The sequence below is a fragment of the Mirounga leonina genome, unplaced genomic scaffold (genome assembly GCF_011800145.1).
Source record: "Mirounga leonina isolate KUSES-001 unplaced genomic scaffold, KU_Mleo_1.0 Mir_176, whole genome shotgun sequence".
Classification (NCBI taxonomy): Eukaryota; Metazoa; Chordata; class Mammalia; order Carnivora; family Phocidae; genus Mirounga; species Mirounga leonina.
Window position 1 is genome coordinate 40,619,999 of NW_023270454.1, and position 9,146 is coordinate 40,629,144.

The 9,146-nt window shown below is 38.2% G+C and overlaps 1 pseudogene; it reads right to left on the reverse strand.

The window, feature by feature from the left end:
- Window positions 1-3,293: 3,293 nt before the first annotated feature.
- On the reverse strand, window positions 3,294-5,057 carry LOC118022543 (annotated as a pseudogene).
- Window positions 5,058-9,146: the final 4,089 nt, after the last annotated feature.

Here is a 9,146-nt window from a genome sequence, read left to right on the forward strand (position 1 = left end):
TATTCCCATTTTCTTAGTAGATTTCTACTTCTGAGTTCCTTCAGTGTGACATTCTGGAACTGCCTGTGGGTTAGGAGGAAAGGGGATGTGCTCCATGCTCTTCTGGGCTCCAGCAGGTAAAGGGACTTTGGCTCCTCAGGAGGGCTTGACACCAAGTCACAGGTAGTGATTAGCCTCAGGGAAGCCACCTTCTTGTAGGTATCTGAAATGATATGAGCGATAGCCAATAAGACCAACCTTCTGGTTGTCTTCTAAGTTATTAAGAACACCCTAAATGCTTAACATTACTTTACATCAACACCCAGCTTTTGGCTGGGTGCTGAAGATAAAAAACTTCTGCCCTCAAAGAGCTTATAGCACAATATGGGGAGCCAGAATATATAAACCGGTAAATGCATGAAGTTGTATAAGCACTACCATATGGTAATGACCACTGTGGTGTAAGAAAGCAGGGTGGGTGCCCAAAATATTTCTTAGAGGAGTCTTATATTTGGGTTACTCTTGCACAATAAAAGAGAAGGGCCTTTAGGCAGGAGGAGCAGCAGAATGAAACATGAAAGGAATTGACACAGCCTCAAATGGTATAGTGAGCATCAGAAATCTTGGAATCAGATAGTACTGGCTTCCAAAACCTGATACTTTCAAGATTCAGCTGAGGGGAAGAAGAGGAAGGAGGGTTGCTCATTAGATGGTTATTTATTTAGGGAATGATTACTCTCACTTAGTCTAATTGTTCTTTTGAGGCAAGTCCTTTCAGATCAAAGGAGTACTTATCCAAGTGATTGTCTTTGAGATGAATATTCAGGACTTTTTTTTTCTTTTAAAGAGAAGAAAGGGGGGCCCCTGGGTGGCTCAGTTGGTTGAGCGACTGCCTTCGGCTCAGGTCATGATCCTGGAGTCCCTGGATTGAGTCCCACATCGGGCTCCCTGCTTGGCGAGGAGCCTGCTTCTCCCTCTAACCCTCCCCCTCTCATGTACTTTCTCACTCTCTCAAATAAATAAATAAATCTTAAAAAAAAAAGAGAGAGAAGAAAGGGAATGGCTAATATGTGAATCCTTTTCTTGAACGCTTAGATACTTTTACATTTTAGGACTTATGTACCAGATTTAGGTAAACTAAATATATTCACCGAATTTCCTCTTATTCCGAATAATGAGCAACACTGACACTTAAGTAAAATGGATTTAGGAACAAATTTACTACTATTTACAACAATAATACTACTGACTAATTACAGTAGATGTAGCATGAACCAAACCCTCAAGAACATAATACATTAAGAAAATATGGGGGAAAAACTCTAAAGTTCCTAGAGAATGTTCCCAGTTGAATTTCTCTGGTTATTTTCCAAGCCATCATCATTCCCATCAAAAAATTGAATACTGTCAAAGAATTTAAACCTTCTTAAACACTTTTTTATTTTAATGAAAGAGTATGACAGCAGATTTACTGTAACATAGTCATTTAAAAAAATCAAATTATCTTTATACTGAATTAGAATGCTTTGTTATTATTAGAATAATTTATTTAAAATATCTTTAGGACAAAGATGAAAAATTGAAGTAGGTCTCCTATTTTTCCCATAATCATCTTTCTTCTGCTTGGTGTTATATTTTATGTTTTTCTTTATACACAAGCATGTCCCTTAGATCAGGGGTGAGTAAACTGTGGCTTGTGGGCCAATTCCAACCCATTGCCTGTTTTGTGGCCCATGAGCTGAGAATGGTTTTTCTATTTTTAAAAAAGTTGAAAAAAGGAAAAAAGAATAATATTTTATGACATATGAAAGTTATATGAAATTCAAATTTCATAGTCCACAAATAAGTCATGAGCACAGGGGCATTCCTTTATTTACATATTGTCTAAGACTGTTCTCATGCTGCACAGGTTGTTGCAAAAGAACCTATAGGGTCCACAAAGCCAGATATTTGTCATCTGGCCCTTTGCCAAAAGCTTGCTGACACTTACCTTATATAATAGGTTGAAATGCATCTGCACAATATTGCGTTGTTTAGCCCTTACACTTCATATTTTTAGCTAGTTAAGTGTTCAAAGTGTTACCCTTTTTCCTAGTTTCCGAGATGGGAGAACTGGACATGAAGTTTTTGGATCAAGACTCTGAACTTACGTTTTACTATCTGATGGGACATTTTCCACTGGGGTTGAATCAAAAAATTTTGATCTGAGCGTATGGACAGTTTCTGATTATTTTAACACAAGTGTTGAAAGTGTGTGCCTACACAGAATGCCATGAGACCACTCCTAAGCCCGCTTGAATATAAATATAGAGGGTTACAGTGTTTTGCACATTTTTGTTGTCTGAAATCTTATAAGGCAGTAGATGAAGTATAATATGAATTGTTTTGGCATTACCAGCTTCACTGAAAGCCTTCATGCATCTACACATCTGTGTCTGCAGCAAGAAGGGATAATTGTTCTGCTCTGCTATTGCTGTTTATGAATCAGAAGAACAAAAAGGCAACAGAATAAACAAAGTGTCATGTTCATACAAATCCTGATTAGGGTAAAATCATCTGGCTGGCATTGCTTGCGTACAACATCATCAGCGGGGCTGCCAGCTAGTGAGGGGAGCCTCACAGTTCCCCTGTCTCGGGTCTTCAAAGCTTGTTTGAAGGTTTCACAAAAGCTAGACCTACCCAAAATAGTCAAGATCTAGTCTCTGAGTCTTTACCAATATTAATCAACTTGTCTTTAAGAATTCTTGAAGTCCTGGGATATTTCAAAATAACTGCAGCATCCATGATAGGGTGCTTGCAAAAATGTACTTGATTAATATCCTAGAGCAGGGTTTCTCAACTTCAGGGCTATTGACATTTGGGGCCAGATAATTTCTTTGACTCCTGTGTACTGTAAGATGTTTAGCAGCATCCCTGTCCTCTTCCCACTAGATGCCAGTAGCACTCTCCCAGTTGAGATAACATAAACTGTCCCCAGACATTGCCAAAGATACCCTGGGGGGGCAAAATCATCCCCAAGTGAGAACCAGTATTTCAGAAGGTGGTTCCACAGTGTAATCCAAGGAGCTCTGAGGAACATTTGGTCCTGAGAACAAAACTACTGGCAGACCTCAGACATATAGGTTTCGTTCCAGACCACCACAATAAAGTGAATATTACAAAAAAGTGAGTTAAATGAATTTTTTGGTTTCCCAGTGCGTATAAAAGTTAAATTTACACTATACTGTAGTCTATTAAAGGTGTAATAGCATTACATCTAAAAAGAAAAAGAAGCTACATATCTTAATTTAAAAATATTTTATTGTTAAAAACTATTAACTGTCATCTAAGCTTTCAGTGAGTCATAATCTTCTTGCTGGTGGAAGGTCTTGTCTCGATGCTGATGGCTGCTGACTGATCAGGATGGAGGCTGCGGAAAGTCAAGGTGGCTGTGACGATTTCTTAAAACAAGACAACAGTGAAATTTGCTGCACTGATTGGCTCTTCCCTTCCATGGGTGATTTCACTGTAACATGTGATACAGTTAGATAGCGTTTTACCTACAGTAGAATTTCCTTCAATCCTCTCAAACCCTGTCGCTGCTATATCAACTAAGTTTATGGAATATTCTAAATCCTTTGTTGTCATCTCAACAATCTTCACATCATCTTCACCAGAAGTAGAGTCCATCTCAAGAAGTCCCTTTCTTTGCTCATCTATTAAAAGTAACTTCTCATTTGTTCAAGTTTTATCATGAGATCACAACAAATCAGTCCCAGCTTCAAGCTCTACTTCTTATTCTAGTTTTCTTGCTATTCCCACCATATCTGTGATTACTTCCTCTTCTGAAGTCTGGAACTCCTCAAAATCATGCATGAGGCTGGAATCAAATTCTTCCAAAATCCTTTTAAAACTGATATTTTGATCTCTTCCCATTAATCACAAATGTTCTTAATGGCATCTAGAATGGTGAATCCTTTCCAGAAGGGTTTCAATTTACTTTGCCCAGATCCATCAGAAAAATCACTATGTATGGCAGGTATAGCCTTATGAAATGTATTTCTTAAATGATAAGACTTGAAAGTCAGAATGTCTCCTTGATCCATGAGCTGCAGAATGGACGCTGTGTCAGCAGGCATGAAAATAATTTTCATCTTGTTCGTGTCCATCAGGGCTCTTGAGGGACCAGATGCATTGTCAATGAGCAGTCATATTTTGAAAGGAATTCTTTTTCTGAGCAGTAGGTCTCAACAGCTTATAATATTCAGTAAATCATGTTATAAACAGATGCACTGTCATCCAGGTTTTGTTGTTCCATTGATAGAACACAGGCAGAGTAGAGTTAGCATAATTTTTAAAGGCCCTAGGATTTTCAGAATGGTAGGTGAGCACTGGCTTCACCCAAAAGTCACCAGCTACATTAGCCCCTAACAAGAAAATCAGACTGTCTTTGAACTTTGAAGCTTTAAAGCCAGGCATTGACTTCTCCTTTCTAGCTGGAAAGTCCTAGATGGCATCTCCTTCCAATATAAGGCTGTTTTGTCTACATTGAAAATCTGTTGTTTAGTGTAGCCACCTTCATGAATTATCTTAGCTGGACCTTCTGGAGAACTTGCTGTAGCTTCTACATCTGCACTTGCTGATTCATCTTGCACTTTGATGTTTTGGAAATGGCTTCTTTCCTTAAACCTCATGAACCAACCTCTGCTGGCTTTAGACTTTTTTTCTGCAGCTTTCTCACCTCTCTCAGCCCTCAAAGAATTGAGGAGTGTTAGGGCCTTGCTCTGGATTAGGTTTTGGCTTAAGAGAATGTTGTGACTGGTTTGATCTTCTATCCAGGCCACTCAAACTTTCTCCATATCAGCAATAAGGCTGTTTCACTTTCCTAGCATTCACATTCCCTAAGGTAGCACTTTTTATTTCCTTCAAGAACTTTTCCTTTGCACTCTCAATTTAGCTGTTTAACACAATAGGCCTAACTTTTGGGCTATCATGACTTTTGATGTGCCTTCCTCACTAAGTTTAATCATTTCTAGTTTTTGATCTGAAGTGAGGGATGTGCAACTAGTCCTCTTACTTGAACACTTAGAGACTATCATAAGGTTATTAATTGGCCTAACTTCAAGATTGTCATGTCTCAGGGAATAGGAAGGCCTGAGGAGAGGGAGAAAGATGGAGGAACAGCTGTTCACTGGAGCAGTCAGAACACACACACATTTATTGATTAAGTTCACTGCCTTATATGAGTGTGGGTCATGGAATCCCAAAATAATTACAACAGCAACAATAAAGATCATTGATCACAGATGACACTAAAAAGTATAATAATAATGAAAATGTTTGAAATATTTTGAGAATTACTGAAATGTGACACAGAGACATAAAGTAAGCAGATGTCATTGGAAAGAATGGCACTGATAGGCTCGTTTAACACAAGGTTGCCACAAACCTTCAATTTGTAAAATATGCAATGTAAGCAAAGCACAATAAAATGAGATATGCCTGTAGCTTAAAAAGACTCAGAATCTGTATTTAAGGACATAAAATAATTATCTAAAAAGTGAAATATCTAATTATGTATCCAGATTTCCAAAATAGTCCTTGGTTTGCTTATAATAAACAGGAAAACAGAATCTTTGGTGGATGTCTCCCTGTTTTGTTTCACATGCGTTGTGGATGCAAGGGCTGCACCTTCAAACTAGTGTCCTTGTCTCCATCATCCCCCATCCATTCATTCATTCAACAGATGTTGATTGAATACCTCCTGAGGGGTTGGACAGGCTCACTGCTAGGTGAAGAGGCCCAGAACTCACAGAGTTACCTTTTGATTACACAGCCCCAGTCTCTGGTTAGAAACTATTCATGGCTTCCCTCAGCCTAGAAAATAAGTTAAAAATTCAAACTAAAATAAGGCATTCATAGTGTTCTCTGTCATTTACTTCCCAACACCTATTCCATCTCTATCCATCTAAGTTAGCATTTCTCAATTCTGGCTGCACATTAGACTATCTTAGGGAGATTTTTTAAAATACCAAGGCTGAAGCCAGACCAGTTTACCAAACCTCTGTTCTTGAGCATCAGCTTTTTAAGAGAGCTCTCTGGGAGGGTCCAACATGGAAACAGGATTGAGACCTTATGATCTATGCCACATACAGTGAACTCATTTCTTCTTGCCAATAATTGTTTAGAAATGGGCATATGGCAGGGCATCCTAATGAGCTACGAGGAGAAGTCTATATATGTGGGAACATGATTCTAGGAAAATTTCCCTCACTCAAAGTACTGGTCATGGAGGAAATGAACTTTTTGGCCCCCAGATGCTGTTAGATCTGGATATCTTGCCCAGAACTGCTATAGCCTTTTTATTTCAAACCTGAGGATGAAATCAACACAGGGAAGAAGAAAGAGACAAGAGACTTCATTACACAAAGGCTTAGTAAATATACCCAAAGCCCAATTCCTCAGAATTTCTTTTTATTAGATAATAAACTGTCTTTTAAAAAATCCAATTTTAGTTCTCTGTCACTTGCAACCAAAGCATCCTAACTTATACAGCGTTCCAGGATCTGCTCAATCCTCCCTGTCCCATCCTCTAAAACCAGTCATTTTGTCCACACAGGCCCTACTGATGCTATAATCACTCCTAACTATTTGCCATCCCTGGTGATATCTCCATAATTTTACTAATATTTTCTCTCTCAGTGGAAGAACATTTTTTTTTTCACTTCTGGTATTGTACTATAACCCTATTAGTTAGGGTAGACTAAGCTTCTGTTTTAAACAGATTCAAAATATATAATTGCTAAAATTCCTTAGAGGTTTACTTCTTCTGTACTTAATAGTCCAAAGATGTAATAAGTCAAAAAACCAGATTTCCACGTTGAGAATCTACCATTCCTGGAGTCTTGACATTTTTATTTGTTTGCATCCTACAGAAAGATAAAGAGAGAGCTCATAGATGGAAAACACCCACTTCTGAAAAGCTGTGGCTCAGAAAGAGCATGTATCCCTTCTGCTCGTGTTACACTGAGAAAAATTGATCTTTTGGCTACATGTAATAGTAAAGGAAAGTGGGAATATGGCTCTGCTCTGTGCCAAGGAAGAAAGGAAACAGGGTTTTTGTGAACAGCTAGTAGTCTCAGCCACAAAAACCCATGTCAAATCTCAACTTTCCCATCACCCAGCCAGACAGGATCTCTATCTATGATCCTGTGCAGACTGGGAGGTAGTATTTAGCTGTGCTGGAATCATGAATGATCTTTCCACCCAGTTCGCTTTTTTCTCCAACCAGATGGTAATTTCTTTGAGAATAGCAGTTGTTTTTACATTCTTGCCTGTCTACAGCATCTAGCTTGGAAGCTTTATTCTGGAACGACAATCCTCAAACTTGAGGTGCGTCAGAATCCCCTGGGGTGGTTGTTATAGCGTGGCCTGCTAAGCCCCACCCGTAGAATTTGCAGCCCCACCCGTAGAATTTCTGTTGCAGTTGGTCGAGGATAGGGCCTACAAATCTGCATTTCTAACAAGTTCCTGGGTGATTTTGGAAAACTTGATCTAGACTATACTGGTTATTGTTTTACAATTAACAAGCAGTAAGGGGCACACTTCTGAATTTGTAGGATAGGATGGAGGCCCAGAAGTTAGACTTACTACCACCTTTTTTTTTTTAAAGATTTATTTATTTATTAGAGAGCAAGAATGAGAGAGAGTACATGAGAGGGGGAGGGTTAGAGGGAGAAGCAGGCTCCTTGCTGAGCTGGGAGCCCGATGCGGGACTCGATCCAGGGACTCGATCCAGGGACTCGATCCAGGGACTCCAGGATCATGACCTGAGCCGAAGGCAGTCGCTTAACCAACTGAGCCACCCAGGCGCCCCTTACTACCACCTTTTTAAACAGTACAAACTCCTCTCTCCTGCGTGTCCCTCTTGTTTACACTTGTCTCTGAACCATCTTTTTGGAGCAGAGAAACCTGAGTAGATAACTTTTTGCTTTGTTTCTTTTCTTTCTTTCTTTCTTTTTTTAAGCATAGATGGATTAAAAAAAAAAAAAAAACAGAAGAAATTTTAAAATCCATTTTGAAAAGTGACTTCAGTTAAAAGGTGTTAATTTCATTTTAAAAATCTTCAAATTTGTCTTAGGGAAAAGAAGAGAACATACTAGCAAATTTATGATAAAAAGAATTCTTTGGGTCATTGTTATTTGTCATAATAACTGTAAGATTCCCAATAAGGAAAACAATATGTCCTTTGAAGTGACAGAGAATTTTGGTTATATTTTAAAAATTAATTTTTTTAAGTACAAACTCATTACGGTTTTATTCCATACAATAATGAATTACCTTTTGAAAATTAATTGTATCACCAGATGCATAATTTTCTCTTAAAAATAATAAAGGCATTTATTTTGACAAAACATTTCTAAGATTCTAACAAATTAACTGTCTTACTTAGATTTTCTGGAAAATACTGAGTAAAATAATAAAAGATTTATGGGTCATATGAGTTGCTATGTCACAAGAAATTATGATAGAAGATTGTCCATTTGAGTCATTTAAAATTGAACCAAATCTGGAAGAAAAGAGTACTATATAGCATCAGTGAGAAAGAGGTGCAAATGAGACATGCTGATCTGACTTGTCCTTCTAGAATTGGGGTAACACTTCACCCTAAGCTGGGTTTACCAAGACTCAACCTAATATTTGCTTATGGCATGTATAAGATTATGGAAAGCCTAAAATGAAGGGAGCTCCAAAGGAGTGACCATATTGGAAGAGAGAAAATATAACTCTTTTCCCTAACAATGAAAACTGCTTATGAAGCTTTAGTACTAGGTGCAGAAAACCCAGAATTGCTGAACACTGGCAACAAGTTCAAAGCAGCTTTCATGTTAAAGTAGATTAATTAAGGCAACCACTATAACATAGTGTAATTAGAAGGGCTAACTTACCTTTTTTTTTTTTAGACTGTATCTAAGAAGCTCTATTTAGGCTATACTGGTGTCCACTCTGAGGGATGGAGCTTTAAGTTAAGCAGAGCATGGAATAGAATAGCTGGCAGTAGAGAGTAAAGCCTGAGGGACGAGCAAGTAACTTTGATAAAGAGTGTGATGTAAGTCAAATTCCTAGCAAGTAAAGCCATAGTTTGGACCCCAAACAATGTATCCTGAGATGGTAGAGGCCAAGAGACC